This window comes from Prionailurus bengalensis, chromosome A1 (assembly GCF_016509475.1).
Source record: "Prionailurus bengalensis isolate Pbe53 chromosome A1, Fcat_Pben_1.1_paternal_pri, whole genome shotgun sequence".
Taxonomy (NCBI): domain Eukaryota; kingdom Metazoa; phylum Chordata; class Mammalia; order Carnivora; family Felidae; genus Prionailurus; species Prionailurus bengalensis.
Window position 1 is genome coordinate 57,583,564 of NC_057343.1, and position 15,182 is coordinate 57,598,745.

The following is a 15,182-nucleotide window of genomic DNA, read 5'->3' on the forward strand; positions in this document are numbered from 1 at the left end:
AAAATAACCCATTAAAAATATTTAATGTCAGCAAGTAAACACGATTTCCATGAAAGGCAGCACAGGTAACAAAGAAGAACTAAACAAGAAACGATAGATAATGGACTGTCCTCTCTTATATTCTATCAGTTGTTTTGTTTTACATTTGGGCCATAAATTTGATACAGGTTTTTAAAGGAAATAATTATTTGTTGTTTTAATTTTTATGTTGTCAGATCTTTTTATATATCTGTTGATCTGCAATTGTCTATTCACACTCCAAAAATGGCTTGGTGGAATTCTGCATTTTTTTCTTTACTGTTGTATGGAAAGAACTTCTTGTAGATTTCTTCTTTGGGTGGGAATTCTGTGAAACAAGGTAGTTTTCCCTTGAAATATGTGGATTCTCCAGATGTCTGTGGGGGAAGGATTTTTTCCCCCAGAACCATGGCGTGGAACTAAGCTTCTTGCATCATTGCTTGTTTGTTGGGCAAGTTGGTTGGTTTTGTTTTTCAGTTTAGAGAAAATATATCTCAGTTTTGCCAGTCCAAACTTAATAGCCTTTGTTCTGTCTGGGAATGAGGGAAGAATGTGAGAACAGAATGACACAATTGCCTGGTTTTATATCCTTTCATGAGCTCTTACTATCCAGCCCTACTCCTCAGCTCAGTTTTCTGTAGGCAATTCTGATAGGAGTCCTGAGCCCCACTGATGTCCTAATGGGCACATTGACTCTCACAAACTCTAGAGATGCTCAAAGTATATTCCATAAATCTTACCTTTGGAATTCTGCACATTCCTCTTTCATCTACACCCATCATGAAATCTTATGAATTACTCACAAATCGTTGATTAACATCACCTCTCTGACCCAGTCACTATCTTCCCTGCATTGTTAGTATTTTCTTTCTTGCTGCACCTTAACATTTCATTTTAGTGCAACTTTCAGTAAACAGGAAGGCAAAAACATATCTTAATATGTGCTTAATATTCATCTGGAACCAAAAATGTTTTTTATACCTAATTACAATGCTATACATTATAAGTTAAAGAGAGTTTTCCTTCCTCATTTTCTGATATTCATGGTTAAGTTTTGTCTTAGAGTGTGTCAAGGAAAAATTGCACAGGATAAAGTTAAACAGGGAAGGAAGACTACTCAAGAGTAAGCAATAGGAGAGAAATGCCAGAACTGAGTGTGAGCACACCCCCACCCCCTACCCCCGCCCCCAAACCAAAAGTGGGAGAGATTTTAAGAGCTGGAATGGGAAGTGGACAGGACAGGAGATAATTTTACAATATGGATTAAGATGCTCCCAAATGTTAGGCTCCTGTCCTCCTACAGAAAACTGGGAATAGGGATGCCACCTTCCTTCAAGTTTATATTTCAAAAGGATGGCTTCCAGGTCCTTGAGAAATACAGTCCTTGGTTGTAAAACTGACAAGAGGTTTTTTAAAAAGATTTACATCTCAAAGGGGCAGAGAAAGGGTTGACAATTACAAGTTTTCTAAAGTAAATGTTCTAAGAAAAGGGAGGTCAGAAGACAAGAATCAAGAAGAAACAGGTCTAAAGGTTTTAGTCAATCTGAGGGGGATGCCAAGGCCATGATGGTCAAGTGCAATAGATTTTCAGACAGATTTCATTAACTTCCCTCCTAGACTAGGTCAGTATTTAATGATTAAAGAAACCATTTGGTAGGAAATCCTAAAGACTGAGACACCTTTCCTAATTTATTGTATTTGTCACACCCTAGACAGTCATTTTGCTTGCGCCACTCAAGGAATGCAGTTCACAAAACTAAATAGTATTCTCTTTAAAATTTGGCTTGTCTTCACTCTATTTCATTTTGTTCTTTATTAGAGAAATGTCCTTGAAATAAACAAGGCAATGTAGAGTATTTTATGAGTTGTCACGCTTCATTGCTATTGAAAAAATCTAGTAAATTACAATGCAGTGCAAGTTCAATATCAATCAGAACCTCAAAGATTGTGAATTACTAAATAAATATACAATAGGAAATGATTCTCACATTAAATTTCAAATATTTGGTAGAATGTTAAGACAGTTCATTTATGTATTATAAATTAAGTAATCATTGGCACAAGAGATTATTATTATAAAATAAAACAAGATATACAATTGACACAAAATTATTTAAAAACTTTGATTTGGAATAGATGTCCAACTTCTATGTTAGAGGAATGTTCTGGGAAGATTTTGGCCTTTTTGTTTTTTGAATAATCTGACTGTGCTTTCATTGCTTAGGTTGATCCAATAACAAAAATAATTAGAATTTTTAGTTTGGGTAGCTATAATTCAAGGAAATTCCACCTCAGGCTGCAGTGCATAAATAAGCAATAACTCATACATAGGAGTTTGACATACAGTGACTGAGAAATGTTTGCCCTTGAGTGTACTATTGACTTTAATTATTTTAACTGTTGTTTTTTTGGGGGGTGAAGTTATATAACCTGTGTGAATTTGGCATCAAATAAGCAAACATCTCAATACGTCAAAAAAAAAGACTAAAACTTTTTAAATTGTCAGGTATTTGTAAAGTTTTGAAGTGATCAACATCTTACCTATCATATTCTTAGCCTCCCCCAACCCCTGATAGAGTTTTGAAGAATACAGTTGTAGGGACAGATCTTCCAGAATCCATTTACTCTATCCTTTTGCCTTTAGGAGGATTTTGTATCATTCTTATTGCACAGATGGTTTTATCTAGTCTTATATCATATATTTGAATAATATTTTTACTAACACACAAATATGCACAAAAACAAGAAAACTAGGTAGGAACTGAAACAAGAAATTGAAAGATTCAGTTTAGGATCATGACCATATATTCAATCTGTCATTGGATAGAGATCATATACTTTGTCATAATAACTTTACAGGGTTGTAAGAATTATATTTGTAAATATAAAGAAAAAGACTTTCTGAAATATAAAGTACTATATCAATATAAGGCATTTTTATTAAAGTTGAATTTACTAAACATAAATTCCTGAAATTTCAATCTTCATGCTAAATCTCTTATATTAAAAAAATATTTATCAAGTTTAATGTATGCAAGCCCAAGCCATGGACTACAACAATCATATATCAACCAACTACAAGTGATCTTGCTAATTACAAGTTGATTCACAATATTTTGAAATCTAATCTTTACAAGGAGGTTCATGCCATGTTTCATCAATATTAAGTCTTATTTGTGGACCAATGTGATACCTGAGCATAGTTAATCCCATTCCCCTATTATTCCTACCAAACTATATTGGAGGAAATGATGGTCAAAAAGGTACATTTATGTGACTGTAAGAAGTGACTACGAAGCACTTATTTTATTACTCCAGGGTAGATAAATATTTAGTAATAACTATCAGCAAGTGCAATGTTTGAGAAGCAAAGACTCCACGACTCCAAGTCTCAAGTCCCAAGACTCCACGGATCATTTTGATTTCATTTCAAGTATTGTAAAACACACAAATTTGAGCTACTCTTTTGATATCAGTCACTTAAATAATCAAATGAGTAATAAAGAAAATATGGGCATAGTTGGCAGAGTGATAACATCCCAAGGATGTCCATGCCCTAATTTTCAGGTGTTTCAGAATATGTTATTTTGGATGTCAAAAGAAGACATCAAAGATGTCATTTAGATTACAGACCTTAAATAGGGGACATCATCCTAGATTATCCAGGTGGGTTCAAATAATCACATGATTTATTAAAAGCAAATAACCTTTTCCATTTGCAAGCAGAAGAGAGAGACAGAATGAAAGTACTCAATGTGCTGTTGCTGGCTCTGAGATGAAAAAGTCCACATGTAAGGGGAGAAGAGAGACTTTTAGGAGCCAGGAAGAGCTGCGAACTGACAGCCATCTGGGAAACAGGGACTCAGGTCCTACAACTGCAAGGAAGTGGACAACTGAAATGAGTCTGGAAGCATTTTCTTTCCTAAAACCTCCAATAATAACACGGCCTAACTAAACAACCTGATGTTAGTCCAGTGAGAACTGTGTTGAACTTCTGACCTCCAGTCCTTTAAGATAGTAAGTCTGTGCTGCTTTAAACTGCTTAATTTGTGGGAAATTACTAAGGCAGCAGCAGAATTCTAATGCAATGGGGAAGCTTCACAAGGAAAAGGGCCACTATTTCTTGATGTACTGAACTCATTTATTTAATCAATAAGTTTTACTGAAAGCCATATATAATAAGTCAGGCACTGCATTGTACTGTGACTTGTCAGGGAAACCAAGGGAATTGGAAACATATACCAACTGCCTAAAATATGCAAAATTAGAATGTAGACTAAACAAGATATCCGTGATTTTCAGCAACAGCATTTAACTCTACAAAAAAAAACAGTTTACTTTCACAAATTCAAATAAGAAGGAAAAAAAAGAGGTAGGGAAGGGAGAATCAGGAAGAGAAAAAAAAGAAGAAAAGTGAGACACTAAAGTCTATTTTATCAGTATGTAAGAGAAATTAAAGTATTGTATAATACTTAGGTGCATGGAATCACATTCCTTTTTTTTTTTTTTTGGTCTTAATCTAATTGTTCTCTGATTAAGAGCAATTGCCAGTATGGATGGCACATTCCATTCATAATTAATATGTGAATTTTTGTTAAGATACCCACAGGGCAAATTTCTAAAGGCTGGCCTCTTTCAGTTTACTCTGAAAAAATATATTCCTGCAATTTTTACAAATTTTATATAATTTAAAGCACTTATGACACTTTTATTTATAAAAAAATGTTCTCGGGGCTCTTTGGTGGTTCAATCAGTTGAGCGTCCAACTTTGGCTCAGGTCATGATCTCGCAGTCTGTGAGTTTGAGCCCCACGTCGGGCTCTGTGCTGATAGCTCAGAGCCTGGCCGGAGCCTGCTTCAGATCCTGTGTCTCCCTCTCTCTCTGTCCCTCCCCTGCTCATGCTCTGTCTCTCTCTGTCAAAAATAAACATTAAAAAAAAATTCTCACTTGTATTTACTTAAATCAGAAAGGAATTAACAAATTATTAGGATTTAACTAAAACAAACAAATAAAAAGACTACTCTCACCCTATTTTAACCAGTATGTATTCTTTTTCTTTCTTTTTCCTTCCTTCCTTCCTTCCTTCCTTCCTTCCTTCCTTCCTTCCCCTTTCTTTTTCTTTCTTTCTTTCTTTCTTTCTTTCTTTCTTTCTTTCTTTCTTTCTCTTTCTTTCTCTTTCTTTCTTTCTTTCTTTCTTTCTTTTCTTTCTTTCTTTCTCCTTTTGCTTGTTCCTTCCCACCCCAGCCCTGGCCAGCTTTTCATTTTCAGGACTTGAAAAAGAATTTTTAGTATATTAATTACTCAGGCATTAATAGCAGAAAGAATGATAACTGACAGTTTATTCTGCTTCCTAAAGCCCCTCAGTTATTAACAACAGCTATATTTAGATGTAAGTAGCTCATAACATGGTTGTATATGTTTTTCTATTCTCTACTGTAAAGATGTTTGCCATCCCATCTGGGTTTGACTCCCTGTACAATATTTGCTTTATGAGATAGTGATGTATAAAATCATAATAATAATATAATTATTGTGATGGTCTACAATTTACTTTCCAAACTTTTCTTCTACAGATTTTAGAATTTGGATTCTTCTTAAAAAAGATACCAATTCCTAAATATAAGCAATTCACTATAAATTAAATTCAGTGTATAACACCTACCATTCACATCTGAAATTTTTCAAAAAGTTCTGTGATTTTGTTAAGATCATGAAAAAAAAAGCCTTAAAATTATTGGGTTTATACTACACAAAATGGAAAATTCATTTTGTTAATATTTTCTCAAAGAACAGTCATTCAAGCGGTTGAGGTATTGGGATGGAATTTCTGGCAAGGGAAGGCAATGTCATTAATTCTCAGAAAACATATTTCTTCTGTTCTCAACTCCACCAACTATTGCAGGACATCCAATTTCACCCAAAGATTCCTCCTCCCATTTTATCTGCTGCTCAAAACTAGTCCTTAGTGGTAGACAGGTTGGTGGTGATTATCTTCTGTGTGGATGACAACCTCTAATTTTGTCCTGGGTTACCAACTTTTTCTAATAAAGAAAAAAAAGCTAAGACTCAGTGTAATGGTTGATTTAACATTTCTGGATGGGACAGTACAAAATCTTCCTTATCTTTCAAATTTTTCAAGTTTATGAAAAAATAAACAAGTAAATATAATTGGATCTACCTAACAGGTCAATACATTTAAACTTAAAACTAAGAACAAGTACCTAATCCTTTTATGTACCATTTAATCAGCAATAAAGCACCTTGAATACAATGAAAGTTTATTAAAAATGACTGATATTTAAATGGTACCAAAAAGCCTGCAAATGGCATTTGAATGTAGATTCAAATAGCTTTTACTGAGCCCCTGCTAGGCACACTGAGTACAGAAGAAGAAGACTGTCTTTAAAAACTTTTATGATCTATTGGAATATATTGGCATGTTAATAGGTAGTTTATGGTAGAGATTTCACTGAGACCTTTGGGAGCATATAGGTAGAAGTAAATGCAAGTGAAGTTGGAGATACAACAAGGCTTCCTGAAATAGACAGATGGGCCAATAAATAGGATATAGGGAGAGAATGATGTACGTTTTTAGGAGCAATGTGTAAGACAAAAGACAAGAGAAAGCCTAGGGAATTTAGGAAATTCAAATATTTCATGATTGGAGAAGTTCAAGGAATAGAGAACATTTTCTAGACTTTGCATTATTTCAATATCATAATATCTGTAAAGTGGGATATTCATGACCAACTTTTTAAATGGACTTTTCATGCCCACTACCTTTTGGTATTGGTTTTCTTCACAGATATTTAAGTTGGATTTGGTCAGTGTCATGCAGCATTTACTCACGCTCCCATTCTGAATGCCATAAAGCTAAAAACAACATTTTTACTTGAGCCTTGGAAGGCAAAAATGGAACATAAGCAGTCCTCTTGCCATTTAGCTCTTTTCTTCTGGAAAGCAAGAATGTGGAATTGGCTTTGTCTGAAACAGATTTCCAGTGTGCCGTGTGTAGGTTGTGGGTGTTAAAAGTGTTAAAAGGTGATCACATAAGTCAGTGGCCAGAATCAGTGTCCAGTGTCCATCCCCAACTGGTATATGTCAATACACATTTGTATCTGTGGTGGCATCAGCTTTATGGTCCTAGCCTTCTAAAGAGTAGATAGAGACTATGCTTTGGAATGCAATGAAACCAATGGCAACTTCCTAGTAACTCATGCTCTGAGTGGACAGAGGGTGTAGCTCCCCTGGAAAGTGGAAATTGTCATATGTGCCTTTCTGAGAAGTCTTTTCTTTTATCATTTCCTCCTTTCAATAATTTCATTAGTTTTCATATTAAAATACTGTCTTCTTAAAATATTGTACAGTGGTTTCTGTTTCCTACATGAACTCAACCCTACTCATTGCTATAAAACAAAATGGAGGAAACAATTCCTTGACTAAACTATTTGCATATAACAGTTCAAATGAACATCAATAACAGAAACAAACAAAAGGGGTTTTTTAAGTGTTTTTTACCTATAGGCAAAATTAGCTTAAGTTATACATTTGGCAGCTTGTTTACAGCACTGAATTATTTCATTTTAGTTGATCCATCCTTATATTTTCTCTATTTCTTAGAGAGTAGTTAAGCTAGACTTTCCATGCCTCACCAAACAATAAGTTCCTCCATTTTGATATTAAAAAGGACTCGATACCTAAAACTTAAGTCTCCAGAATACAAAATTACAAATTAAATTAATTCCTATTTAATCCATATCTCACCAACAGTTATAACAAAGGTATAGAAAAGGGAGATCCTACTTAAACAGAAATCTGTCAACATTTTGTTCAAAAACAGCAAGTAAACTAAGCCAGTATTTCAATTATTGATACATAAAATGACATTATTGAACTACACTTCAGATAATGTTTATAACCAGACATTCTCTAGATACTCTTCTTTTTCCAGTATACTCCAATACAGATATGTAGGGAATTTAAATGTAGCATTCAAGTGAGAGAAGGTATGCTGATCAATTCCCTGAAGGAATATGTAGCTGAGATATAGGATAATGTTGACAATTTATGCAGATCTGTAAGAGGAAATTAACCTGCACCATGAAGCATGTAGCATCACTAATAAGGTAGAAAGTAGCCTGATCAAAATGAATGATGTCAGATGCCCCGTAGGCACCAAAGTAAAAGCAGTTTCTCCCTTGGAGCAGAGCCTCCCACTCTGGCTGCAAGCAGGTAAAGACCTCCTTAGCGTTAGCATAGACACAATATCTCAAGAAGAGAAGAAAAAGCTGCCAGTTACAGATATCAAGTAAGAAAAAGAATGTAATAGCAGAATATGATTACTTTCAATGAGAGAAAGGAACAGCTGAAAACCTGGTGTTTCTAAAAATTGTGAAAACACAGAGGAGATAGCAAATCTTTGACCTTGTCTCTATGTTTATACATATATATATATATATATATATATATATATATATATTGAGAGAGAGAGAGAGAGAGAGACAGACAGACAGAGAGAGATACAAATGTTACTATTGTAATATGAACACAGTAGCTCTGTTAATCCATTCATCTAAAACAAATATATATTTTGTGTGCATTGCCCTGTATGATGTAAGGTAAACAGAGACAAAATGGCTAGAATATAAAAGATGATGAGAACAACTTAAGAAAAGCATGTACAACATTAGTGTCTGAAATTATGGGGACAGACAGGAAGCAGGTAAAAATCACACAAAAATTTGTGTAAACTATGTTCCAGGAAGAAAATGAAACGTATGAAATTATATAGGACAGAACCCTAGGGAATTTCATATATGGAGTTTGAAAAAAAGAGGTGGGGGTGGAAACCTAGAGAAGAATAAGGAGAGTCTGATGGTACAAAATTCAGGAGAGATGAAATGTTTCCAGGAGTGGTATGTCAATAGTATTGAATACAGTGCTTGTGAAGTGTTGTGTAGGTAGAAAGAATACTGGATTTGGCAAGGTCACTGGTGGCCTTGCCTGGATTGGTTTTTATAGGTAAAAGATAAAAGATTTATCATCTAACAATTTCTTTCTTCTCACTCATGTGGGAGGCAAGCTCATCAGCTGAGATGGCAGAAGAAGGGGGGGTAAGATGATATGTATTAGGAAAAAGAAGAAGACATGATGTAATTTTCCTGGGAATGAGAAAGTGAGTAAATTACTGGAATAGTAGAAATATCAGTGTTGCAGCCCACTTGAATTAGAGATATTGAATGTGAAGTAAAATTGGTGTGTTTGCTTGGATATGTGATTTAGCTGCTTGGTCACAGACCCATGGAAGACATGTTTTTGTTTGTTGGGGAGGAAAAAATTTGCCTCTTCCTTTAGGGTCTCCAGCTGGGCCTAGGAGTTGAACTAACAAGAGAAGAAAATACAAACTTTGTTAAATTTTTACATTTTACATAGGAGACTTCACAGGACAATGAAGACTTGAAAAGGTGTTGGAACAAAAACTCTTATGCCTTTTAGACAAAGAAACAATACATTTGTCAAGAATTGACAACTCAAAGGGGTTTGGATGAGGGATAGTAAATGGTAAAGAAGTTAACAGGAAGATAAAGTTAGTTTAACAAGGTTTTTTGTACAGGTTTTTGGCTCACCATTTCTGGTGATAAGAATGTCTTCTTTTCTCCTGGTATGGGGGGGGCAGTAATGTTCACCTGAGTTTTAACTTCTGATCTAAGGAAGAAAAAAGGAGGGTCAGAGTGTCTTTCTTGGTTCTGTGGTTTTTTATGTGCTTTTAGTTCAAAATAATCAATATGCCAAAATGTCATATTTTGGAGTGAGATATTCAGGTTTTCTTTAGGTTCATTCAGATTTGGAATTTTGGAAGGAAAATGTGGTGATGGGGATAGGGAAGGAGCAGAGGATGGATTAAACACATATGGAGGTGTAGACGAATAATTACATTGTGCACCATACACTCTAAGATACTCAAAAAAAGTGAAGTGAGGGAAATGGATAATGGACATATTATGAGCAAACTGTAAGATTAATGGTTGAGAGGATACAATGTTGTGTAGGTGACAGAAGAGTTGAACTGAAAGTACATGAAAAAGTCAACTAAAAGGAAAGAGTTTTTTGGGGAAAACTAGAGTTTTTGCATTCAAATTTTTGATAATTAGGGTCAAGTTTTGATGATTGTAATTGTCCTGAGTGTTGTTATAAGAGAAAATAGGTGCTGAAAATTTGGGGAAAATTTTATTAGAGAAAATAAACTGAAAAATTATGTGTTGTCTGAAACACCTATGTGGATATTGATGTTGCTGAGAAAATCAACTGTTGGAAAGTAAAACTTGGAGTTAAGAACTACATTTTGACTGGATGAATGGGAGTTAGCAGGAGTTTGGCACATCATGGAAACAAGGAAGATGACTAAGCAGTTCATTCTATGTCTTAAAGAAATGGAAATACTTTTTAGCTTGGAAGATCTGATAGTTACAATAGGGTAAAAGATGACCGCTATTTGTTTCCTATGGAATTGTGATATGAATAAAAATAAGATAAGCACCATGAGATTGAGATGGCCACAAAGGAAGTGAAGACTTCAGGGTACAGTCAAGTTTCTTTAGGAGCTAATAAGTAAAGGAAACATTCTGAAAAGAGTTTCAGGATTCCAAGAAGTTTGCTTATCAATGATGTTAAGTTCCAAAAAACAAAAGACCATAGTTTAGGAGGTGGAGATTAGGAACTATGACAGTTTAGGAGAGGCCAAGAAAAGTGAGATAAGAGCTTAGATAATAATGCATGTCTTGGGGTACACAGAAGAAGGACTAGGCAACATCAAGGAATCATTCCTGGTTTACATTGAAGCTGGGTAGTGGGCTCTGGTTCCATGGGTGCTAATGATCTATTCTGCATGATTATGATATCCAGGAGAGTTATACAATCACACTTCACTTAGAGGTGGCTGATTTTTCAAGCAATATGGAGTTGTGTGACAGAAGAAGAGCTGTTCTAGCTTTCTTGTCACTTATTACATTCTATGACTCACTATCTTGTCTTACCTGGTGTCTCATCTTCCCCAAAGTACAGAATTCCTTTAGTACAGTGACCAGGTACATTTATCTTTCTGCTGTGCATATTACTTGCTCTCTGGAACAATGCAAAAAACAATTTTCATGCTGAATTAGCTAGGAGACATAGACGTTATCTGATACAAATGCTTCCTATTTAAATTTTTTCTCGATTTAAAGGGTGAATTTAATTAATTTATTAAATTATTAACTATTCATTTATTTTCTTATTTAATTATTCACTTACTTATTTAATGGATCAGTTATTTAATTAGGTTCTTTGCAAGAAATTTAGAAAAAAAAGGAAATTTAGAAGATCAGTTTTTCAGGATAAACTCAATTTGTGAGAGAAAACACAAAGTAGAGGTAGCCCTCAAGATGAGGAACAACTTTGATTTTTGGCAGAATTTAAGTGTCCACAGCTTTCTGATCAACCTGGTGCTGCTCTGTAATCTCCTATTTCTCCTCTGTGTCGAAGATCTCACCACCCTGTTTTCTGGATTTACTCAGCTTCTTCTTGAAGTAAGCTTCAGAAAGACGTTTGGGGACTTTCACACTACTGACAGCAATTTCAGGTGGGGGGTGGCAATGATGAATTTCTGGTGTGTTCTACACAAAAGAATTTGATTGAGGGCTGGAGGTCTGGTCACACATAGTGAGTCACTGCTTAGTTGCCTCAAGAAAATCATCCTCTTGCTTCTGTGGTACCCAGTGAGGATAATCAAAATGGTCCCAGGAGCAGTGCTGGCTCTTGGGTTCTCACATGCTGCCTGAATAGCTTTCAAGGCACATCTTCAGTAGGATAATACGTAGGCATTTTGTGAAGTTTAACACTTGAGTACCTCAATTGTTGTCAGCACCAACTGGTTTTGTGACAGCAGCAAGAACCCTTTCCTTCTATTTCTTTTCAACCCTGGATTTAGCCACTGAATGCTTCCTCTTGCACATGGTCTTTCTGGAATACATAGCTGATCAAGAATATCTGCCAATTCCTCTACCTCAGACAGGGTTTTGGGTGCAGTGTGGCTTCCTCTTCTTTGGCATTTTAGCCTTGAGGTTACCCTTTTTAACTTGCCACCGGCATCAGACTTCTTGACTTCAGGTTTCTTCTTAGTAGCCAGCTTCTCAGATTTTTCACCCACCATTGTGCAAGATGGGAACGAGCTAATTTTTAAATCAGTTATTCACATACCTTAAAGAAGCACCTACTTCTGCAAAGGTTTTTAAAACAAACAATGAATGGTCTCCAGAATGGCTTCCCTTTTCAATGACCCGCATTTCATTTAGGTGATTTAGTATTTACCTCCTATCTCCAGTTTAGTTGGATTTAGTACATTTTTATTTTTTTGTTTTTAGAAATCATCTCTTAAACTGACATTATTTATATTTAAACCCAAATTTTCCACGAAGTCTAAAGTTTACAAATGATAAAAATGCCTACTTCATAGTTAAAAATATTTTTGCAGTTTTATTTTTTATTTTTGGAAAATATCAAACACACACACACACACACACACACACACAAACACACCTCAGAATAATATTAATTCCTGAACACTTCATGCTGACATTTGGAGTTTTGAATAAACAGTTTTCAATGGTCTTGATCTAAGATGCATGAAAGTGAGATAATAGTTTAAAGCCACAGGTCCATTTCAAAACTGAATTTTCACTAAATGTCACTGTACAGTTCTCTGCCATTTTTCTAGAATGAGTGTATTGGTTCCAGGAAGGAAAATATATTTATGGAAAATCATACCCAGTAACTCAAGGGTAATGTTGTGCTGGCTTTTAACCTGAAAGATCTCTATCCTGCTGCACATTCCCCTTTGTAATTTAAATGCAACCAAGTGCATATAACAAAGAAGTAAAGTCTCCTGTAAAATTGTCTAAATTTACTTGGTTTGAAGCTTATGCGTAAGTAGTTACAGCACTTTACATGTGGGTAACAACAACAAAAAAACTTAATCAAACTTCCAGTGGGAAAAATATAGCATTATGCTGTCAAAGCAAGGGGATTCTGGTCTGTATATATGTGTGAGTGTGTGAGTGTGTGAGTGTGTGTGTGTGTGTTTTGTATTTCTACAATAATTGCATTGCATTATATTGTTTATGCACTGTATTTCTACAGTAAGTGTGTGATACTTTTAAAATTGGAAATAGTATATAGATATTTTTAGACACACTGAGAAAGTCTATGGATATTTCATAAGAAAATATTCAGTAGGTTTTGGATATATGGATTTAAATTCTCAGAGATGAAAAGTCATCTTGAATATTCCATCCCCAATATACAAGATGTAAAGAACCATATCTCTAGTTAGTTGTAAGGCCAAGCCAAGTTGGCCCAGCCATCTCATCATCCAAGCCACTTTAGCTGAGGTGTCAAACATCACAAAGCACATATGCCATTCTTTCTTTTTCTAGAGGAAAAGAATCTAAAGAAAAAACAAAACAAAAACAAACCCCACAAACTCTCATTTTTCCTTTTCTGGTTTCTGGAGAGCCATTGGTGACTATTTGCCTCCTCTGAAATAATGGAATGTTAACTAATCACTTTTAACAGAGTTACTTCTTCAAAATATTAAACTCCTTGTAAAATATACTCCTTTAACAAACAAAAACTATGGTTTTGGTGTTCTAGGTTAGCATTAAATAATACCAGTCCTATTAAACCAAAATATCAGCCATGTTAAAACCAAAACCACACTTGAGTATATGAAGGCTATTTGTGGTGTATAGACTGTTTCTTAATCTGGATACTGATTAAATGTGTATACTTCTGGTAGGGGTTCATTATTCTGTACCCCTAATCAGTTACATACTTTTCTCTCTGTATATTGTATTAAATAAAGTGTTCAATAAACAGTTCATATGATTTGCTCTAAGCAACATGGTTAATTTTTTTTTCATATAAAAAGACAAAACAAAGAGTGAAAACCTCTTGTTTCTGCCTTATATCCTTGCCCTACCCTAGTATTTCTCTCCAAAATGATTTATTTTAAAAATTGGTGTGCTTCCTTCTACAAAAAGGACACCTTTCATCTCTTATTTATCTATATGTCTACTTATCCAGCCATCAATCTAATACTTATACCTAACTCCATATCTATCCACTAGTTTGATTTATACATAATGGGTGATAATATATTGATACATTTTTTTGTATCTTACTTTTTACTTATTTTGTTTGTTTAAATATCTTGCTAACCTTCTACAGCATAGTCATTCTTTAAAATAACATTTCATCAAATGACTATACCATAATTTATTTAATTGGTCCTCTGTTGAGAGTCTTTTGGGTTGACTCCAGATTTTGTCCAATATAAACAATAATTCATCACAATTAACTTGAATTAAGCAATTAAGCTTATGGAGGCAAATACACTCAACAACTCTTGGTTTGCCAGTGAAAAAAATATGGTTTTTAAAATTTTTGTTGTGGACTGAATGAGTCCCCCGCCAATTTCATATGTTGAAATTCTAATCCCAATATGATGACATTTGAAGATGAGATCTCTGGGAGGTAATTATATCATAAGAGTAGAACCATCATGAATGGAATTAGTGCCTTTATAAGCAGAGGCCAGAGAGCTAGCTAGCTCTCTTTCAGGCATGAGAGGTCACAGAAAGAAGACAGTTGTCTGTCTGGAGACCAGTGATAGAGCCGAACCAAGAACCAGATTACACTGGCACACTGATGTGGGACTTTCAGGCTCCAGAACTATGTGACATAAATGTTTTTAAACCACCCAGTCTATGGTAATTTGTTATAGTAGCCCAAATTGACTAGGACCGTTTTCATTCTTAAAATTGGATATTCAAAGTCTTCACTATTTTTAACGTTTTAAAATCTTTTTGTCTTTTAAATATTGATATATTTTGTCTGGTTTCCCAATGAATTGACTGTGGTATATTTCCTGATTTATATCAGCTCTGAATTAGATTTAAAAAATGAGAATTCTCATTGTCTTATTTTCTCAGTTTGTTATAATCTGATAAATTATTTTTATGTAGCATTTAAAATATTTATATAGTTATATATGTCTATATTTCATTTATAATTTATGAAGTGTGGTACTTAGAAAAGTCTCTTGAACTAAGTGAGCCAGGAGAACCTTG

The 15,182-nt window shown here is 34.6% G+C and overlaps 1 pseudogene; it reads right to left on the bottom strand.

Moving 5' to 3' along the window:
* Positions 1-11,369: 11,369 nt before the first annotated feature.
* LOC122467703 lies at positions 11,370-12,205 on the bottom strand (annotated as a pseudogene).
* Between the last annotated feature and the right edge of the window lie 2,977 nt (positions 12,206-15,182).